The following is a 22,700-nucleotide window of genomic DNA, read 5'->3' on the forward strand; positions in this document are numbered from 1 at the left end:
ATGGAAGCACATTAGTCTTAGCCTTGTCACAAGAAGAATAAGAAATATGCATTTGTACCAAAAGAAAGAGACATGATCAAAGGTATATAAATGAGCTATGTGTGCAATGTTTCAATCAAAGTTCCAAGAATCTAGGATATTTAGCTCATTCCTAAGCTTGCAAAAAGTCTTTTCGTTTAGGGGCTTGGTAAAGATATCGGCTAATTGGTTGTGTGTGTTAACATAAGCAATTTTGATATTCCCCTTTTGTTGATGATCTCTCATAAAGTGATACCAGATGTCTATGTGCTTAGTGCGGCTGTGTTCAACGGGATTATCCGCCATGCAGATTGCACTTTCATTATCACATAGGAGAGGGACTTTGCTCAACTTGTAGCCATAGTCCCTAAGGGTTTGCCTCATCTAGAGTAATTGTGCACAACAATGTCCTGCAGCAATATACTCAGCTTCGGCGGTGGATAGAGCTACTGAGTTTTGTTTCTTTGAAGCCCAAGACACCAGGGATCTTCTCAGAAACTAACAAGTCCCCGATGTGCTCTTCGTGTCAATTTTACATCCAGTATAATTGGCATCGAAATACCCAATTAAATCAAAGGTAGATCCTTTGGGGTACCAAAGCCCAAACTTAGGAGTGTAAACTAAATATCTCATGATTCTCTTCACGGTCCTAAGGTGAACTGTCACACCCGGATTTTAGGGGTCCAAAACCCGGGCGCGAACATAATCACCAGGTGTGCTGGGACCAAGTCTCACACATATGATGAATCATGGCACAGGATCGAATGTCACATCTTTACTACATAACAGGAGTTCTATACAAAATAAATAATTACATTATAAGGAGACAATGGTCCAGCAACCCAAAGTTGACTGGGAGACGACGACCTAGACCTCTCACGATCACATCACAGCATCCTCCATGTGCCTCATCCTGCGGTACCTGATCTTGACCTGTGGGGGGGGGTGTGAGACAGCAAGAGTGAGCTCACATACGTTCATCGCTCAACAAGTTGTGGGGAATAATGTGCATGAACTCGCCAAAGGTGAGAGCTCACGTGAAGTGTAAGGCTTACCAAAGGAGATGGTTAGAGCTGAGCATTGCTTTTAAAGTTGGTCAAAATTTTATTAGCAATTACTAAGTATAAGTAAATACCAGCCCAATTAAGTAGTAGAACAAAAGTAACAACCTCACCTGCGATGCAATGCATATGACAAATTGAGTTTAAGTTCCATAATTTAATCATGTGAGGGTCCGAGCTGCTCATGACCGTGAGCACGGCTAGTATACCAGTTTTACACTCTGCAGAGGTTGCGCATCTTTACCCACAAGTCATGTTACCCATCTGCCAAGGGATCGCGACTTCCCATACACCTCTACCGAGGAGGCGAGGCAGGGTAACACTACGAGGCCTTTACAAAGTTCCACTAGCTTCAGAAAACCCGCTACAGTTTATAGGAAGCTCCAATGCAGGAATCCCTTGCAGGACCGCCATCGCAGCAAAATCCTCCCGAGGGCCTCCCTACACTGACCACTCCCCTACTGCCCTTGCCCCTTTCGGGTAAGGTAGTCCTCCACTAGCTTTCCTAATTAATCAGCCAAGGGCGTCCCATTATACCCTTGTGGTAGCACTGTTTTCCCGGGTGGTCGCTCCATGTTCCAATTAACATAATGATCTTATCATGAACGATAAATAACAACGGATAACAAAAGTATAATCATGAGTAATGTATCTTCATACCCAAAACCACATAAAGCACTAGCAAGTACTACCCAAAAAGTTCAGTGGTAACAAGGTATAAAGATAATCAAACTAGGGTAACCTATTGGGTCCCATCAAAATTAACCTATGCAGATCATTATGATTAATTAGAACATGAGTGGGTAAAAAGAAGTGATCAAGGGCACAACTTGCCTGGGACTTGAGATTTCCAGGTACCAGGATGATTTCTTCAGATCCTCGTGACCTCACTGCTAATCGTAGCAATACAAACAAACATGGTATAGGCAAAATAAACATCACACCAAACATAAGAACAAACTATGCAGTAATAATCTACACACTAAAATAAAATCCTAGGAACAGGAATCATAATTTTTGGAGTTATAGGTTTTAAGATATGAATTTTCCAAGGTTTTATGTATTTGATACGAGATTAATTAAGAAATAAATTTTTAATACCATTTTCATGTTAAAACAGAGACACTATGTGATAAAAAAAACATTATTACAAAATTAAAGGGATTGGAATGAATCAATTTGGACTAAGTATGCATTTTCTATGAATTAAACACATTTTAGTATTTATTTTTACACTAAAATTCAACTTCCATAACATTTTCCTGATTTTTCTAACCCTTTGGATTGTGCCTCCATTATAGAAAAGTGCAGGGGTGACTTTGTAACAATCCCGAGACTCAGAGCACAGACACGAGGGATGGCGGGTTCTATTCATAAAAATGCATGGACTTATTTGCAAAACAGCGGATGAAGGGGTACGGTTAACTGTGAGCCGCCCGATCAGATATGAGCGATCAAGATTAGATGGTGGATGGTACGCAGCGAGGGCCGCAGAATCTGAGATCAAGGGTCGGATTAGGTTTAGGTTCCTTTGAAGCGGTATGAAATGCGGACCAGTGGATCGACGATCGACGGCCGCGATTTAAATAAACGGAACTGGATCCCCATCGCCAGGCCGGGATCCAACGGCCACGCACACATATCCCTATCAACCATACGGAGCCGTTGATCACAAGATCAACGCCCCGGCGTCATCTCCTTCTCCCCCGCGTACCTGGGCACGGCGGCGCCCGCACAGACGGCGACGCCATTACCGCACCACCCGCACGGTTCCCCCACCCCACCTGACCTCGATTTCGACCGGTCTTGCACGAATACCTATGGATCACTAAGAGAATAAGGAGTATCGTACCAGATTCTGTAGTATGGAAATCTCTGGCCACGGCAACGCGAGGTCTCCCGGCGGCGGAAGCAGTCCGGCGAGCAATTCCCGTTTCACCCGACCCTTCACTCGCCTTGAGGACGCCACCAGCGAGTACCAGATGCACAGGCGGGCCACCCAGGCTAGTGCCTAAGGGCTTGACGACGACTCCCGCGCTACAATGGCGGCAGCGACTCACTTCTCTCCCCTCGTCCTCTCTGCTTGCCGCCATGGCTCACAGTGTAGGTGCTCCACCCGTGACAACCGCGAAGGAGTTAGCCAGCGGCGGTCCTGGTTTTATTGCGCGGTGGTTGGTCTGGTTCCGAGTCTAGTGCCGCTTTGGGGGGAACTCGATTGGAGGAGCGCGGGGTACGCGCGTATCTGTTGCGAGGATAGCGGCGGACGTGCATTGGTGAGGAGGACGATCCTGACAGTGCGGGGCCCGCATAGAAGTGGTTAGAGCGAGCCAAGCAGCGGCTGGCCGCGTGGGCCTTCTTGGCCGGTGACCCAGAGCGCGCACAGCGTGGGAGGCAGAGCGATGGGGGTGAGAGGATGACGTGCGGGTCCCACACCACAGCGACAGGGTGAGAAAAGAAAAGAACGAGGACGAGATGGGCTGGCGCGGGTGAAGTGGAAATGGGCCGCGCGGGAGGGAAGCCGAGTTGGGCCGCCAGCAAAGACTTTAGGCCCGAGGGCCAGTTCTGGCATTTCCCTTTTCTTTTCTATTTCTGTTTTTTTTCTTTTCTTATTTCTATTTCTTTGTACTTTGAAACTTTCAAATTCGAATTTGACTCTAGTTTCATATTTAATATTCAGAATCAAAAACCAACATGTGAGGTAGTATTCATTTTACTTTATTTATTTGTTTGTTTATTATCCTACACAAGTAATTACTTTTGGACATGTTGCTCCACATAATTATTTTGACAAAAATAGCTTTGATTGTATAATCTCGATTAAACGATGCTCTAATATTTATCCTTATACAATACTTATCAGCTTCAACAAAGGATAATTTATATAAGAATCCCTTTTATTGTATCTTTGATGTAAAACATTTATATTAGGAGATGTGACTTCAAAAGTTTCGAAAGAAGAAAGAATGAAAAAGAAAATATTCTAACTCAAAATCTTTGGAAATTTTTACATAATTCTCAAAATGAGATTTTGAGGTGTTACAAATCCTACCCCCCTTAACAGAAATCTCGTCCTCGAGATTTGTAAGAAAAGGGTGTATAACCATGTTATCTCAGAACATATGCACAAACAAAAAATCTCAGCATGATGCATAATTTATTAGCAACACATGGGTCAATTAGACCTTATGATTATTCTTAAAATAGTATCATACCATTTACTAACTAAAGTAACATTTAGATCTTACAAATAGTAGTAATATATATATATATATATATATATATATATATATATATATATATATGTGTGTTTATGTAGTTTGGTGGAGTTGGTGGTGGTGGTAGTGGGTGATTAGGAGAGTATAGGTACCCAGCTACGTATTATGTAGGATATCAGCTGAACAGGTTGAGACAAGAAAGATTATGGCAAGGAAAATAACTTATCCAATATGTTTAAGTCTTGATTCATCTCGAGATTCGCTTTGACTGTTATATCCTTCCTTGTTGATGTCGATCTTTTCTTCTCCAATCTTGGTCTCATTAATTTCAGGGTTAATATGTATCAGTAGAGTTGGGGCATATGGTTGAAATAGTTATGGGTGAGATGGACTATATGACGTAGGTCAAAATCTTGTTTGATGTCAGGTGAGAACAGATAGATTATACAATCCATCATGACTCTATTGTCTAGGTTAGATCTTATGCCCATGGTTGAGTTGGTCTAATGTGCTAAGTTAAGTTAACACCTCGCTAGTAGGGTTTAATCTCTTCTATCAGTATCACCGATCTGTTTAAGTAGACCACATCAGATTAGATCATATTAGATTAGGTAGGGTCTAGATTGGATTGGATATAACTAGATTAGACTAGATGGGTTCAAAATTTAAATTGGTGTAATCAGATTAGACTAGATAAGATCTACTTAATTTATTTTGGAATAGATCATGTGTGTTACACTATTATGAGATAAGCAAAGTGGTGGGGATAGGTATGCTTGTTAGGTCAAGATGAGTCTCTAAGATCATGGTAGAATCTTTTGAGATTAGTTAGATCTATAAGGATGAGATAAAATCTTTTCAAGATAAGATGAGTCTACTAAGGTAATAGAGTATCTTTTAAGATAATGTGGATCTGTTTTTTTTATAAGAATGGTGTATGTTGTGTAGTTATATAATGATTTTTTTTATTTATGCATGTATGTTGATGTAATTGTGGTCATTACTCCACAACTCATCACACTCAATCAAAGATCCAAATCAAACAAGTATCATAAGAACAAACATTCAAGTTAATAGATACCTATAAAAATAGTTTTGTTTTTGTTCCTAAGAGTAGGTCTTCTATTCATAAAAGTCTCTTTAGGTACAGGATTTCAAAGTGTGTAATCCACATTTGTCTTTAGAATGAAAAGGTAAGAATAATCAGAGTAAAGCGGAAATAGATGAGAAAAGATTAAGAAGAGTTTAGAAAAGAATCAGAGTAGCAAAGGTAAGTAGATAATGGTTGTCCAGTTCTATCTAGGTTTCGTCCTACAGTCAACATTCCTCTGATACCACTTCTGTCACACCCGGATTTTAGGGGTCCAAAACCCGGGCGCGAACATAATCACCAGGTGTGCTGGGACCAAGTCTCACACATATGATGAATCATGGCACAGGATCGAATGTCACATCTTTACTACATAACAGGAGTTCTATACAAAATAAATAATTACATTATAAGGAGACAATGGTCCAGCAACCCAAAGTTGACTGGGAGACGACGACCTAGACCTCTCACGATCACATCACAGCATCCTCCATGTGCCTCATCCTGCGGTACCTGATCTTGACCTGTGGGGGGGGTGTGAGACAGCAAGAGTGAGCTCACATACGTTCATCGCTCAACAAGTTGTGGGGAATAATGTGCATGAACTCGCCAAAGGTGAGAGCTCACGTGAAGTGTAAGGCTTACCAAAGGAGATGGTTAGAGCTGAGCATTGCTTTTAAAGTTGGTCAAAATTTTATTAGCAATTACTAAGTATAAGTAAATACCAGCCCAATTAAGTAGTAGAACAAAAGTAACAACCTCACCTGCGATGCAATGCATATGACAAATTGAGTTTAAGTTCCATAATTTAATCATGTGAGGGTCCGAGCTGCTCATGACCGTGAGCACGGCTAGTATACCAGTTTTACACTCTGCAGAGGTTGCACATCTTTACCCACAAGTCATGTTACCCATCTGCCAAGGGATCGCGACTTCCCATACACCTCTACCGAGGAGGCGAGGCAGGGTAACACTACGAGGCCTTTACAAAGTTCCACTAGCTTCAGAAAACCCGCTACAGTTTATAGGAAGCTCCAATGCAGGAATCCCTTGCAGGACCGCCATCGCAGCAAAATCCTCCCGAGGGCCTCCCTACACTGACCACTCCCCTACTGCCCTTGCCCCTTTCGGGTAAGGTAGTCCTCCACTAGCTTTCCTAATTAATCAGCCAAGGGCGTCCCATTATACCCTTGTGGTAGCACTGTTTTCCCTGGTGGTCGCTCCATGTTCCAATTAACATAATGATCTTATCATGAACGATAAATAACAACGGATAACAAAAGTATAATCATGAGTAATGTATCTTCATACCCAAAACCACATAAAGCACTAGCAAGTACTACCCAAAAAGTTCAGTGGTAACAAGGTATAAAGATAATCAAACTAGGGTAACCTATTGGGTCCCATCAAAATTAACCTATGCAGATCATTATGATTAATTAGAACATGAGTGGGTAAAAAGAAGTGATCAAGGGCACAACTTGCCTGGGACTTGAGATTTCCAGGTACCAGGATGATTTCTTCAGATCCTCGTGACCTCACTGCTAATCGTAGCAATACAAACAAACATGGTATAGGCAAAATAAACATCACACCAAACATAAGAACAAACTATGCAGTAATAATCTACACACTAAAATAAAATCCTAGGAACAGGAATCATAATTTTTGGAGTTATAGGTTTTAAGATATGAATTTTCCAAGGTTTTATGTATTTGATACGAGATTAATTAAGAAATAAATTTTTAATACCATTTTCATGTTAAAACAGAGACACTATGTGATAAAAAAAACATTATTACAAAATTATAGGGATTGGAATGAATCAATTTGGACTAAGTATGCATTTTCTATGAATTAAACACATTTTAGTATTTATTTTTACACTAAAATTCAACTTCCATAACATTTTCCTGATTTTTCTAACCCTTTGGATTGCGCCTCCATTATAGAAAAGTGCAGGGGTGACTTTGTAACAATCCCGAGACTCAGAGCACAGACACGAGGGATGGCGGGTTCTATTCATAAAAATGCATGGACTTATTTGCAAAACAGCGGATGAAGGGGTACGGTTAACTGTGAGCCGCCCGATCAGATATGAGCGATCAAGATTAGATGGTGGATGGTACGCAGCGAGGGCCGCAGAATCTGAGATCAAGGGTCGGATTAGGTTTAGGTTCCTTTGAAGCGGTATGAAATGCGGACCAGTGGATCGACGATCGACGGCCGCGATTTAAATAAACGGAACTGGATCCCCATCGCCAGGCCGGGATCCAACGGCCACGCACACATATCCCTATCAACCATACGGAGCCGTTGATCACAAGATCAACGCCCCGGCGTCATCTCCTTCTCCCCCGCGTACCTGGGCACGGCGGCGCCCGCACAGACGGCGACGCCATTACCGCACCACCCGCACGGTTCCCCCACCCCACCTGACCTCGATTTCGACCGGTCTTGCACGAATACCTATGGATCACTAAGAGAATAAGGAGTATCGTACCAGATTCTGTAGTATGGAAATCTCTGGCCACGGCAACGCGAGGTCTCCCGGCGGCGGAAGCAGTCCGGCGAGCAATTCCCGTTTCACCCGACCCTTCACTCGCCTTGAGGACGCCACCAGCGAGTACCAGATGCACAGGCGGGCCACCCAGGCTAGTGCCTAAGGGCTTGACGACGACTCCCGCGCTACAATGGCGGCAGCGACTCACTTCTCTCCCCTCGTCCTCTCTGCTTGCCGCCATGGCTCACAGTGTAGGTGCTCCACCCGTGACAACCGCGAAGGAGTTAGCCAGCGGCGGTCCTGGTTTTATTGCGCGGTGGTTGGTCTGGTTCCGAGTCTAGTGCCGCTTTGGGGGGAACTCGATTGGAGGAGCGCGGGGTACGCGCGTATCTGTTGCGAGGATAGCGGCGGACGTGCATTGGTGAGGAGGACGATCCTGACAGTGCGGGGCCCGCATAGAAGTGGTTAGAGCGAGCCAAGCAGCGGCTGGCCGCGTGGGCCTTCTTGGCCGGTGACCCAGAGCGCGCACAGCGTGGGAGGCAGAGCGATGGGGGTGAGAGGATGACGTGCGGGTCCCACGCCACAGCGACAGGGTGAGAAAAGAAAAGAACGAGGACGAGATGGGCTGGCGCGGGTGAAGTGGAAATGGGCCGCGCGGGAGGGAAGCCGAGTTGGGCCGCCAGCAAAGACTTTAGGCCCGAGGGCCAGTTCTGGCATTTCCCTTTTCTTTTCTATTTCTGTTTTTTTTTCTTTTCTTATTTCTATTTCTTTGTACTTTGAAACTTTCAAATTCGAATTTGACTCTAGTTTCATATTTAATATTCAGAATCAAAAACCAACATGTGAGGTAGTATTCATTTTACTTTATTTATTTGTTTGTTTATTATCCTACACAAGTAATTACTTTTGGACATGTTGCTCCACATAATTATTTTGACAAAAATAGCTTTGATTGTATAATCTCGATTAAACGATGCTCTAATATTTATCCTTATACAATACTTATCAGCTTCAACAAAGGATAATTTATATAAGAATCCCTTTTATTGTATCTTTGATGTAAAACATTTATATTAGGAGATGTGACTTCAAAAGTTTCGAAAGAAGAAAGAATGAAAAAGAAAATATTCTAACTCAAAATCTTTGGAAATTTTTACATAATTCTCAAAATGAGATTTTGAGGTGTTACATGAACTTCCTTAGGATTTTCCTGGAACCTTGCACACATGCATACAGAAAGCATTATATCCGGTCGTGAAGTATTTAAATAGAGTAAAGATCCTATCATCAACCGATATATCTTTTGATCTATGATTTACCTCCCGTGTCGAGGTCAAGATGCCCATTTGTTCCCATGAGAGTCTTGATGGATTTGGCATTCTTCATTCCAAACTTCTTTAGTATATATTGAATGTACTTAGTTTGGCTGATGAAAGTGCCCTCTTGGAGTTGCTTGATTTGAAATCCAAGGAAATACTTCAACTCCCCCATCATTGACATCTCGAATTTCTGAATCATAATCCTACTAAACTCTTCACAAGATGACTTGTTAGTAGACCCAAATATAATACCATCAATGTAAATTTGGTATATAAACAAGTCTTTAACAATTGTTTTAGTAAAGAGAGTAGGGTCAGCTTTTCCAACTTTGAAGCCATTAGTGATAAGAAAGTCTGTCAGGCATTCATACTATGCTCTAGGGGCTTGCTTGATCCCATAAAGCGCCTTTGAGAGCTTATAAACATGAGAAGGGTACTCACTATCTTCAAAGCTAGGAGGTTGCTCGACATATACCTCTTCCTTGATAGGGCCATTGAGGAAGGCACTCTTCACATCCATTTGATACAACTTAAAGCCATGTTAAGTAGCATAGGCAAGTAATATACGAATTTACTCAAACCTAGCTACGGGTGCATAGGTTTCATCGAAATCCAAACCTTCGACATGTGAATACCCTTTGGCAACAAGTCGGGCCTTTTTCCCAGTAACCACACCATGCTCATCTTGCTTGTTGCGGAATACCCACTTGGTACCTACAACATTTTGGTTAGAATGTGGAACTAAATGTCATACCTCATTCCTTGTGAAGTTGTTGGGCTCCTCTTGCATTGCCACCACCCAATCCGGATCTCTTAGTGCATCCTCTACCCTATATGGCTCAATAGAAGACACAAAAGAGTAATGTTCACAAAAATGAGCAACACAAGATCTAGTGGTTACCCCCTTGTGAATGTCACCAAGTATGGAGTTGTCGGGGTGATCTCTTTGAAATGCTTGGTGGACTCTTGGGTGTGGCGCTCTTTGGTCTTGAATTACTTGATCATCTTCCTTGTCTTGATCATCTTCATCTCCCCCTTGATCAATGTCCTCCTCTTGAGGTGGCTCATCGTCTTGATCTTCATCCTCTTCTTGAGTCCTTTCCTCATCTTGAGTTGGTGGAGATCCTTGTATGGAAGATGATGGTTGATCTTGTGCTTGTGGAGGCTCTTTGGATTCTTTTGGACACACATCCCTAATTGACATGTTCCTTAGCGCAACACATGGAGCCTCTTCATCATCTAATTCATCAAGATCAACTTGCTCCACTTGCGAGCCATTAGTCTCATCAAACACAATGTTCCAAGAAACTTGAACCAATCCAGTGGACTTGTTGAAGACTCTATATGCCCTTGTGTAATTGTGTTTGAGTCATAACCAAGTAGAAAGCCTTCTACTTCTTTATGAGCAAATTTAGAATTTCTACCTCTCTTAATAAGAATAAAGCAATTGCTCCAAAAAACTTTATAATAAGAAACATTGGGCTTTTTACCGGTTAGGAGTTCATACTATGTTTTCTTGAGGATTCGGTGAAGGTAGAGTCGGTTGATGGTGTATCAAGCGGTGTTAATCGCCTCCGCCCAAACCGACCTGGTGTTTTGTACTCATCAAGCATGGTCCTTGCCATATCCAAAAGAGTTATATTCTTCCTCTCCACTACACCATTTTGTTGAGGTGTGTAGGGAGAAGAGAACTCATGATTGATGTCCTCCTCCTCAATAAATCATTCAATTTGAGAGTTCTTGAACTCCATTCCATTGTCGCCTCTAATTTTTTTGATTCTCAATCCGAACTCATTTTGAGCCCGTCTTAAGAATCTCTTTAAGGTCTCTTGGGTTTGAGATTTTTCCTGCAAAAAGAATACCCAAGTGAAGCGAGAATAATCATCCACAATCACAAGACAATACTTACTCCCGCTAATGCTTATGTAAGCGATCGGGCCGAATAGATCCATGTGGAGTAGCTCAAGCGGCCTATCGGTCGTCATGATGTTCTTGTGTGGATGATGAGCTCCAACTTGCTTCCCTACTTGACTTGCGCTACAACTCCTGTCTTTCTCAAAATGAACATTTGTTAGTCCTAAAATGTGCTCTCGCTTTAGAAGCTTGTGAAGATTCTTCATCCGAACATGAGGAAGTCAGCGATGCCAGAGCCAGCCCATATTAGTCTTAGCAATTAAGCAAGTGCCTAGTTCAACATTGTTATCATTAAAATCAACTAAGCATAGCTGACCATCTAACACTCCCTTAAAAGCTATTGAATCATCACTTCTTCTAAAGACAATAACACCAACATTAGTAAAAAGACAGTAGCAGCCTATTTTACATAATTGAGAAACTGAAAGAAAGTTGTAATCTAAAGAATCTACAAGAAAAACATTAGAAATGGAATGGTCAGGAGATATAGCAATTTTACCCAAACCTTTGACCGAACCTTGATTCCCATCCTCGAATGTAATTGCTCTTTGGGGATCATCATTTTTCTCATATGAGGAGAACATCATTTTCTCCCCTGTCATGTGGTTTGTGCACGCGCTATCGATTTTCCAACTTGTCCCACCGGATGCATAAACCTACAAAACAAATTTAGGCCTTATTCTTAGGTTCCTAAATGGTCTTGGGTCCTTTCACATTAGAAACAAGCACCTTGGGTACCCAAACACAAGTCTTGGGACTCTTGTGTTTGCCCCCAACATATTTGGCAACTAATCTACCTGATTTGTTAGTTAGCACAAAAGATGCATCAAAAGTCTTAAATGAAATGCAATGTTCATTTGATGCATTAACTCAATTTTCATTTTAGGCATTTTGATATGAGTTGTTGAATGCCTAGAGCTAGAAGCCTCATTACTATACGTGTAAGCATGATGAGAAACAGTATGAGATTTTCTAGCATGAATTTTCCTAATTTTATGTTCAGGATAGTTCTCATGGTATAAAATATAACCCTCTTTGTCCTGAACCATGAGAGCCTTACCCTTAACAAAATCAGATAGTCTGTTCTTGGGGGCATTAAGTTTGACGTTGTTTTGGCTCCCTAGTTGGAAGCCAATATCATCCTTAATGCCCGGACGTCTCCCATTATAAAGCATGCTACGAGCAAATTTAAAATTTTCATTTTCTAACTCAAGCTTGGCAATTTTAGCATTTAATTTAGCTATGTGATCATTTTGTTCTATAATCATAGCAAGGTGATCATCTATAGCATCAATATTAACATCTCTACATCTACTGCAAATGGTGACATGCTCAACAGTAGATGTAGAAACATTACTAGCATTCAATTATTCTATCTTAGAAATTATATTATCATTCTCAGTTCTAAGACAAGAAATTGAATCATTGCAAATGTTAAGCTCTTTAGATAAATTTTCACATTTTTCTACCTCTAGAGCATAAGCATTTTTCAACTTAACAAATTTTTTATTTTCCTTAACGAGCAATCCTCTTGGCTTTCTAAGATATCATCCTTCTCGATAGTTTCTATTAATTCATTAATTTTCTTCTTTTGATCCTTGGTAAGGTATGCAAAAAAGAGAGGTTAAATAATCTTCATTATCACTAGAGCTACCCTCATCATTGAAAGTAGTGTATTTGGGGGTATCTCTAAAATGTACCTTCTTTTTGCCGTCCTTAGCCATGAGGCATTTGTGGCCGACGTTGGGGAAGAGAAGGCCCTTGTTGATGGCGATGTTGGCAGCGTCCTCGTCGGAGGAGGAGTCGATGGAGCTCTCGTCGGAGTCCCATTCCCGCCCCACATGCACCTCGCCAGCCTTGTTCTTGTAGTATCTTTTCTTCTCTGTCTTCTTCTTCCCTTTCTCGTCGTCGTCCTTGTCACTGTCACTTGTATATGGACATTTTGCAATGAAGTGACCAGACTTACCACACCTGTAGCAAACCCTCTTGGAACGAGGTTTGTAGTCCTTCCCCTTCCTTTGCTTGAGGATTTGTCGAAATCTCTTGATGATAAGAGCTATCTCGTCATTGTCGAGCTTGGAGGCATCAATTGTGTCACACCCGGTTCAGGGGGCAAAACCGAATGCATAGCATATGTGGGCCAGGATCCATTTTCCACACATATGTTGATGTCACAAGTGTAATATATCATAAGACAATGCAATAAAGGTGTAAAGAGTGTAGAGTAACTTTATTACATCATCTGGATCATTGTACCTTTTACAAGTATCACAATCAAAGTACGGTGGAAATAACATGGACACTCTTCCACAGGAAGGTGACTAGCGCATTATTAGACTCAAAAATCATCAACGTCATCAGCAAAGTCTTCAGCATCACCCTCTAATCAAAATATTAGCAAGGGTTTGCTCACTTATGGTCGGGGCTCAGCAAGTGGGGGAAAATTAATGCAAGTTAACTAGGTAGGCTATGGATAAGCGGTAAGCATTTTAGTTCGTCAATATTTTATTAGCAACACATGTCTTACTAATAAGTGTGTATCCCAATTATCCAAATTAATCAAAGGATATAAAATTATATCAAAAGCACTTAAGTGAAATCAGTTAAGCAGACCATTGGTAGATCATCAGATCTCGATTTATTTTCCATCTTTAAGTTCAATTATCATGTAAGGGTCCAGGTTGCTCTTAACCGTGAGCACATCTGACATATCAGGTTTACACTCTACAGAGGTGGTACAACTTTACGCACAAGCCATGTATCCCATCTAGCCTGGGTTGACCGGACCAGTAAACACAACCGAGGTGAATGGCTAGGGATCCATTATGAGGCTTTCACAAAATATCATTAGTACAAAGCCACCCGCTAAGGTTTCCATGTCAGTATTGATGGCCCTCTAGTGAGGTAACTTAGCCAAGACTACCACTCCATGTTAACATGAGCTGCCACCAAACCACGGTCGCCCCCCTCTTGCCCATCTTTCAGGTAGGATTGCTAGGCACTAAGTCTATAGAGCTAATTACCAAAGCTAGGTCCATGATAGCACTCGTGGTTGCACTATTATCATGGGTGGTCACTCCATGTTCCATTTAATACAAAATGTTCTTGTTTAAGCATCAGGTTAATATCATAATAAAACTTCATTTTCAGAACATAGTATAATTAAAAGAGTGACATCATATTCATCAAGTTGGGCAATAGCAAAAATTTCTAAGCAAAGCATTTATCCCAGGGTAATTCAAGGAATAGGGTTGGTAATTCTAGGAAATCCTTATTTAGGCAAATCCCATCAAATTATGCAATATATCCAAAAAGTAAACCTTATTATATGCATTATTTGGGTACAAATAGAATATGCAGAGGGAGAATCCACTTGCCTTGCTCGAAAGTGTCCTCTGGGTCGTCCTCGAACGAGTTTGGTTCGTCTACCTCACAGTCAACTTCTAGCATCGATTTGCGTATCGCACATACAAAAGAATACGTACGCCAAATAAATAAACATACACCATTATAGCGGTAATCATTCACCATTACATACACATTTATACATCACACAATTATACTCATAAAGACGTCTTAAATTGTAAATACATATTAAGCCATTATGACTACTTCTGCGAATTATTATTGGTGAAAATATGAGTAAGTGACAATGACACTAGTATAATATAGATAAACATGTATTGACAAACATTATGAAAATAATTGCTAATTATTTTCTTTATTACTAATAATAGACTTTTGAGTTTTATCCCTTTTCTTTCTAAATATAAATTATACGTATAGCTAAAAATGTTTATTTATAAATCTCCTAACACTAATATTCTAAGAATTAATGTAAATTACTAATTGGACTTTAGTAACATAATCATGATGATTATGACATAAATAGATATTTTACTAATTCTAAGTAATTAAGTGCTATACTTATGAATACATTTATCATGACTAGTAAAATCTATATTTTCATCTGAACGAAAATATGGGACCTAGTACTTATTTTAACTTCATATATCATTAAAAACTATACTTAAACCACTACTAACAAATATTGCTCCATATGCTAAATCGTAAATGTTTCTAGTATGAAAATCACCAAGTTAGTGACTAGTGACATAATTTATATTTGAAATATAAAATAATACACCTGTCCAAAATATTGTTGCGGGGCTTGTTTACGATTACACGTATACATCAGAGTCTCTTTTTAATAATTTCTGAACTGGATTTTTCGGAATTAGTTTTACACAAAACCAGGGGCTAAAATGCAAAATTGTCTTCTTCTACCTTGGACCTCTTGCTCACGCGCAGGGGACTTCGACGAGCAGGGAGGGGCGAGACGGTCGCAGCAAGGGAGCAGGGGCGGCCTCGGCGTCGGGGTGGTCGGGGACGAGAGTGGATGGCGAGGCGTTCGGACGGTGAGGCTCGAGCTCCGGTGAAGTTCCACAGATGGCGAGCAGGGCACGACGCGGGCTGGGAGAGAGAGGATAGCGTGAGAGAGAGGGAGAGAACGGGCAAGGGAGGAAGAGAGAGCTCGGTCCGGTTCCATTTATAGGGAGAGGGACGTCGGGGAGGAGGAAATGGCCGTTAATGGCCATCAATGGCGGCCATAACTCCATTGAGGGAGAGAGGACGTGGGGGAGGGAGAGGAGCCCGTGGCTTCGATTACCGGCTCCGGAGGCGGACGGGCGTGGTCGCGGACGTCGAGGGGTCGGGCGCGGGGTCGGGCGCTTTGCAGGCGGCGGTGACGCGGGAGAGGAGGAGACCCCGCCTATAAGAGAGAGAAAGGGAGGGGGATGGGGCGCAGCTGGCCGGTTGGGCCCTGGTGGGCCGAAATGGCCAACACGGAAAGGGTTTCGGTTTTTCCTTTTTTTCTTTTTTTCTTTTCTTTTCTATTTAAAAATATCAATACATATGTTTTTAAATAATTCAAAAATCATAATAATTATACCAAAACTATTTTTAACTAAAATATTTATTTTTGGACCAATATTTCTATATTAATTAATTGGATTTCCAATATAAAAGAAATTCTACTAAACATCCAAAAATCAAATATGAGCAAACAAAATTACTCTAAATGCAAATAAAATTCAAACACTTGAAAGAAAAATACATTACCATTTTTACCATTAATAAACTAAATGCATTATTTTTAGTTGATGGTTTTGGCAGTGTTACAAACCTACCCCCTTAAAAGATTCTCGTCCTCGAGATTAAGTAACTTCTGAGAATAACTGGAGGAATTCTGCTCTGAGTTTATCTTCTCTTTCCTAAGTGGCCTCATCTTCCGAATAATGACTGTTGGGGGTCTGCTTCGTCACCGAAGGTCCTGTAAGAAGAAACACCTTCGGAAGATCAGCACAGAAGTAACGCCGAAGCTACCATCCAGGGAGCTACGGCATAACGACACTCCCTGAGACGAACGGTTGCACCGACTTAAAGATGAAAAGACTGATCGACCCATGATAATTTGTGTCATGATTGTAACTAGTTGTAAACGACATAAATGTAATTTTGACTGGGCTGCGTCCCGTGCCTATAAATAGGTGAAGAGTACGCCGGTACTCTTCACGCTGACTTGTGCTCGCTCGTGCATCATGCTTGTACCTTTGCCTTCTATCAAGCCGAAGGTACAAATGTAATTCAATATTGTTCTTGTTCATTCATAATTATATAACAAAAGATGTATGATGATGTCATATGATTATCCATGTTATTTCTCATGTTTCATATGCTTCGTCTTTCATTGATATATGCTGTGATGATGAAGGTACGTCCTTCATAACCTTCGTCCAAAGATCGTTATATCCTTAGGGAAATAATGCTTCGAAGGACGAAGGGCATTAATCTTTAACCTATTTTCGTGTTGCCTTGTTCTTAATTCATAGCATTCGAGAACAAGTCCCCAACATTGGAGCCCACCTCCGGTGAACTCACTTCCACTTTTGAGCTGATGGTTTCGTCCTACAACCAAGTCGAAGCACCTTCGGCTACGAAGCTGGTGCTTCCGATAACACGCGGCTCAGGTTCAGAGCCAGCTAACAAGAAGCAGAAGAAGGAAGCACAGAGAAGGGTACAACATGTTGGGGTGCAGGAACCCTTCATCAAATCAAAATGGTCCCACATCCCAATCACCTTCTCCCAGGAAGACCTTTAGCTCAAAGTTTACCCTCACAATGATGCTATGGTTATATCTTGTGTCATCAAGGGATTTTTGGTCCATAATGTTCCGGTTGATACAGGTAGTGCAGCGGATATCATATTTGCTAAGGCCTTTAGACAGATGCAAGAACCAGAGGATAAGATTCATGATGCTACACATCCTCTATGTGGCTTCGGAGGAAGGCAGATTGTAGCACTCGGCAAAATCACAATGCTAGTAACCTTTGGCTTCGTTCATAACACAAGGACTGAACATGTCGTATTTGACATTGTTGACATGGAGTACCCCTATAATGCAATCATTGGTCATGGGACACTTAATGCTTTCGAAGCAATACTTCATCCAGCATATCTATGCATGAAAATACCTTCGGAACAAGGGCCCACTACTATTCATGGGAGTCAAGAAGTTGCTAGAAAGGCCGAAGGAAACTGGACGGATACAAAGGCAATCCATAATATAGATGGAACTGAAGCCTGTGAGAAGTATAGATACAAAAGAGAGAAGGCTGCTTCGGCGGATCAGCCGAAGCCTATGCTTCTGTGTGAAGATATAGCAGAACAAAAGTTATCTGAAGAGCAGGAGAACAATTTGCTAAGATTTCTATTCAACAACAAAGATATCTTCGCTTGGTCAGCCAATGATCTTTGTGGTGTTAATAGAGATGTCATTGAACATTCGCTCAATGTGGATCCATCTTTCAGGCCAAATAAACAAAGGCTTCGGAAAATGTCTGACCACAGAGCTGAAGGTGCTCAGAACGAAGTAAAGAGGCTTCTTAGTGCTAGTGTTATCAGAGAGGTCAAATACCCATAGTGGTTAGCCAACACTGTTATGGTGAAGAAGGCCAATGGTAAATGGAGAATGTGCATTGATTTTACAGATCTTAACAAGGCTTGTCCAAAGGATGAGTTCCCATTGCCAAGAATAGATTCTCTAGTAGATGTAGCAGCTTCGTCAGAGCTCATGAGTCTACTAGATTATTACTCAGGCTACCACCAAATCTGGATGAAGAAGGAAGATGAGCCGAAGACTAGCTTCATAACCCCCAGTGGTACATATTGCTATCTTCGGATGCCTGAGGGGCTTAAAAATAATGGAGGAAGTTTCAGTAGAATGACAGCCAGAGTCCTTCATTCTCAAATAGGCAGGAATGATATCATAGTTAAAAGCACGAAGCAAGAAAATCACATTGCTGATTTGCAAGAGACATTCGCCAATTTCAGGCAAGCTGGTTTGAAGTTAAATCCAGAAAAGTGTGTTTTTGGGGTAAAGAAGGGAAAGTTCCTTGGTTGTCTAGTATCAACGAAGGGAATTGAAGCTAACCCAAGCAAGATTGAAGCTATCCTTCGGATGGAACCGTCAAGTACAAAGAAAGGGGCTCAACGGCTGGCAGGTAGATTAGCATCATTAAATAGATTCATATCCAGATCAGCAGAAAGAAATCTGCCATTCTTCAAAATATTGAAGTCAGCCGAAGTCTTTCAGTGGGGCCCGGCTCAGCAAAAAGCCTTCGAAGAATTGAAGCAATATTTGATTGATTTAACAACATTAACTCCACCTTCGCCAGGGGCTCCATTGCTCTTATATGTTGCAGCTTCGCATTCTGCTGTAAGTGCGGCACTTGTGCAGGAGAAGCTAGATGGACAAGTCAAAAAGCAAGCTCCAGTGTACTTCATCTCCGAAGTTTTAAGTCTGTCAAAGAAAAATTATAGAGCATTGGAGAAGGTGATATATGCTGTGTTAATGGCTTCCAGAAAGCTTCAGCATTATTTTCAAGCATATCGCATAATTGTTCCTTCGTCACAGCCTCTAAAGGACAATATGAGGAACAGAGAAGCTACTGGAAGGATTGGGAAATGGGCTACAGAGCTTAATGAATTCACCATTGACTATGTGCATAGATCCTCAATTCAGTTCCAGGCGTTAGCAAACTTCATTGTTGATTGGACGCTACGGGCTCAGGAAGAAGAAATAAACAAAGACACCGAAGCTTGGACGGTGTTCTACGATGGATCCTGGGGAACCTTCGGTGTAGGAGTGGCTGCTGTCCTAGTGGCACCTTCAAAAGTTAGAACATGTTATGCAGCCAAACTTGAATTTAGTTGCACAAATAATATTGCTGAGTACTAAGCACTCCTGTTGGGGCTTCGGAAGTTAAGGGCAATGTGAATAAGAAGGGCCATCCTGAAAACTGATTCTCAAGTCATTTCTGGCCATGTAGACAAAAGTAGCAAGGCAAGAGATCCGAAGCTTGAAAAATATCTGGATACAGTTCGAAGGTTGGAGGCTTCTTTCGAAGGTTTTTCTGTCAAGAATATTCCAAGAGGTGAAAATGAGCATGCAGATCTGCTAGCCAAATCAGTGGCTCAAGGGCTTCCACTACCTTCGGAAGTATTTTTTGAAACAATAAAGGCACCTTTGGTCGAACTCGTGGAGAGAGCAGTGCTTGCCATTTTTCCGGTACATAGTGAAGATTGGAGGACTGAAATTATATCTTTCCTCCAAGGTAATTGCCTTTCAGATGACGAAGCTTATAATAAGAGGATGGAGGCAAGGACAAGACCGTATATGATAATAGAAGGGGAATTATATAAATATGGAGTCTGTTCTCCACTTCTCAACTGTTTATCAAGAGCTGAAGGTTTGAATTAATGAAGGAGATACATGCAGGTTTGTGTGGATCTCATATTGGGTCTAGGCCATTGCTGGGAAAAGTGTTTAGACAAGGATTCTACTGGCCGAAGGCAGCTTCGGATGCAACAGAGTTAATTCAGAAATGTGAAAATTGTCAAAAATGTGCAAGAGACCAGAAACAACCTTCATCTCTCACTTAGTTAATACAGCCCACCTGGCCATTGCAAAGATGGGGCCTGGATTTGCTAGGCCCACTTCCACCAGCGCAAGGCAATTTAAGATATGTTGTGGTGGCTGTAGAATATTTTTCTAAATGGATTGAAGCGAAGCCTTTGGCAACAATAACTTTGGTTACAGTCCAGAAATTCTTCTAGTAGAATATTGTTCATCGCTTCGGAGTGCCGAAGGCTATAACTGTGGACAATGGAACACAGTTTGATGCCGAAACTTTCAAGGATTTCTGTGATCAGATTGGCACGAAGATTCATTTTGCATCAGTTAGGCACCTGAAGTCAAACAGGCTGGTCGAAAGAGCAAATGGCATTATAATGACAGGAATAATGAAGCTAATCTTCAATCAGCCCAGAGGAAAGTGGCCAGATGAGTTGATTAAAATGGTGTGGAGCCACAATACAACCATATCAAGGTCAACAGGTTGTACACTGTTCAAATTATTATTTGGCGATGAAGCTATAACCCTAGAAGAAGCTAAAGCGGGGTCAATAAGAACAGTAGCTTCGGCAGAAGACGAAGCTGATTATCACGTGGCAAAAGATACTATAGAAGGGACCAGACTTCAGGCTATGGATAATATCAATAAATATCAAGCCAAAACAATAAAATGGCGTGATAGAAAAGTTCGGTTGAAAAATATTAAGCCAGGGCATTTGGTGCTTCGGAGAGTGGCTAATCCGGACAAAGTAGGCAAACTACAACTGAAGTGGGAAGGCCCTTTTCTGGTGGTATCTTCGTCAAAGCCCGGTTCTTACAGATTGAAGGATATGGACAGCAACGACATTCCTAGATCTTGGAATGCGGATGAGCTTCGATGATATTATGTGTAATTTGATGTAATCTTTTTTCATTTTTTCCTATGGCACCCTTTTCCTTTCCAAAGGGGGAGAAAGGTTTTTAATGGGGCCATAGCTTGTAATTTTTCTTTTCTTATTCAGCTCTACGAGAGCAAAATCCTCCAAAAGAATGTAAAATGTAAAATCTGAGCATGCACCATCGAGTGGAGAAAAAGAAAAAAACAGGGAGAAGCTCAAAAGTCGTCCCTAAGGGGATGCAGAGCATGAAGAAGCTACAAAAAGTCATTCCCAAGGGAGCGCAGCGTAAGCTTTCTGCTCAAAAGTCATTGCTAAGGGAATGCAGAGCCAAATACCACCGAAATATAAGGTGAAAAAGTTCAAAAGACGTTCCTAAGGGGATGCAGAACTTATACCGCCGAAATAGAAGCTGAAGAAGTTCAAAAGATGTTCTTAAGGGGATGCAGAACTTACACCGAAAAGTCAACGGTGAACACCGAAAAATAAACGGTGAAGAAGACTCCAAAGTCGTTCCTAAGGGGATGCAGAGTCTGGGTGTGGCTTCGTAAGCGTGTGTTTGGACATTCATTTGCACATTACATCACATCATTCATTGCATTCATACACATTCATTTAGACATTCGTAGGATCATCATCATATCAAAGTGTACATACAGTTGCTTTGGCTCTAATGACAAGGCTTCGATGAGTACAAAAGAAGCAAATTTATGCTTCGTTGTGTACGAAAAGAAGGGAAGGTGTTTTTCGCCTTCGGCTCAAAAAATACAAGTTTCGTCCACATCAAAGCAGTTCATACATGGATGGAAAGGTAAAAATATATTACAAGGTATGGACAAATTTACATAGTAGTGTTTGATTCCTAAATTACAGTATCTTTTACAAGATTAATTCAAAAATTTCTCTAGAGCTTTTTCGCAGCAGTGTCTTTAGCTTCATCACATCATCGCTATCCGCCAAGCTTCGGATCATTGCTCTTCGGCTTTGGCATCCTGTACATAACAAAGCGGTATAAGGTAAACACAAATATCAAGGACAAGGTAAGCAATCGGTACAAATGTATTACCGGCTTGAGATGACTTCGAGCTTCGTCACCAGCTAAGTCTCGCCCACCCTTCGTCTAGATTTGAGTTATGAACCTATTTCCAATGCTTCGGGCTAGACTAGGGATGCCAGTTAAATCCGCTGGTGACAGGCTGAAGTTTGGCCTGTTCATGATCTTCCCATGCGTGCAACCAGTCTTCATGAAAGCAACAGCTGTGCCCCGAGAAGCTAGCAGGGCACAGAAGTCGTCGTGCCCAGCTATAACTTCGTCAAATGCATCAACTTCGCCCTCAATATGTTCGAAGGTGCCTGGTAGGTCTTCAACCGAAGGTTCAAATTTTTCAGAACTAGCTCCAACTAAGTTGAAGACCTGCTTCAGCCGTTGCACACACAGATTGCCGAAGCTTAGGCATTTGTCTTGAAGCTCTTTCAAGGATTTTTGCAAATTTGAACTCTTTTCGACTTCGGCTTTAAGCTTCGTATCGAGATTCTTCTTTTCTTGCTCGAAGTTTTCTGATTTTAGGAGGAGTTCACTATTTAATCTGGCAATCTCGGCTTGGGCCTCTGCCAGTGAACCCTCCATCGTTTGAAGAACAAAATCTTTATTTTCAAGAATAGCTTCATGATATTTGATTTTCCTTTCCAAGCCTTCAATTATAACCTCATTTTTCTTATCTTCGAGGTCCT

The sequence above is a fragment of the Zea mays genome, chromosome 2 (assembly GCF_902167145.1).
Source record: "Zea mays cultivar B73 chromosome 2, Zm-B73-REFERENCE-NAM-5.0, whole genome shotgun sequence".
Taxonomy (NCBI): domain Eukaryota; kingdom Viridiplantae; phylum Streptophyta; class Magnoliopsida; order Poales; family Poaceae; genus Zea; species Zea mays.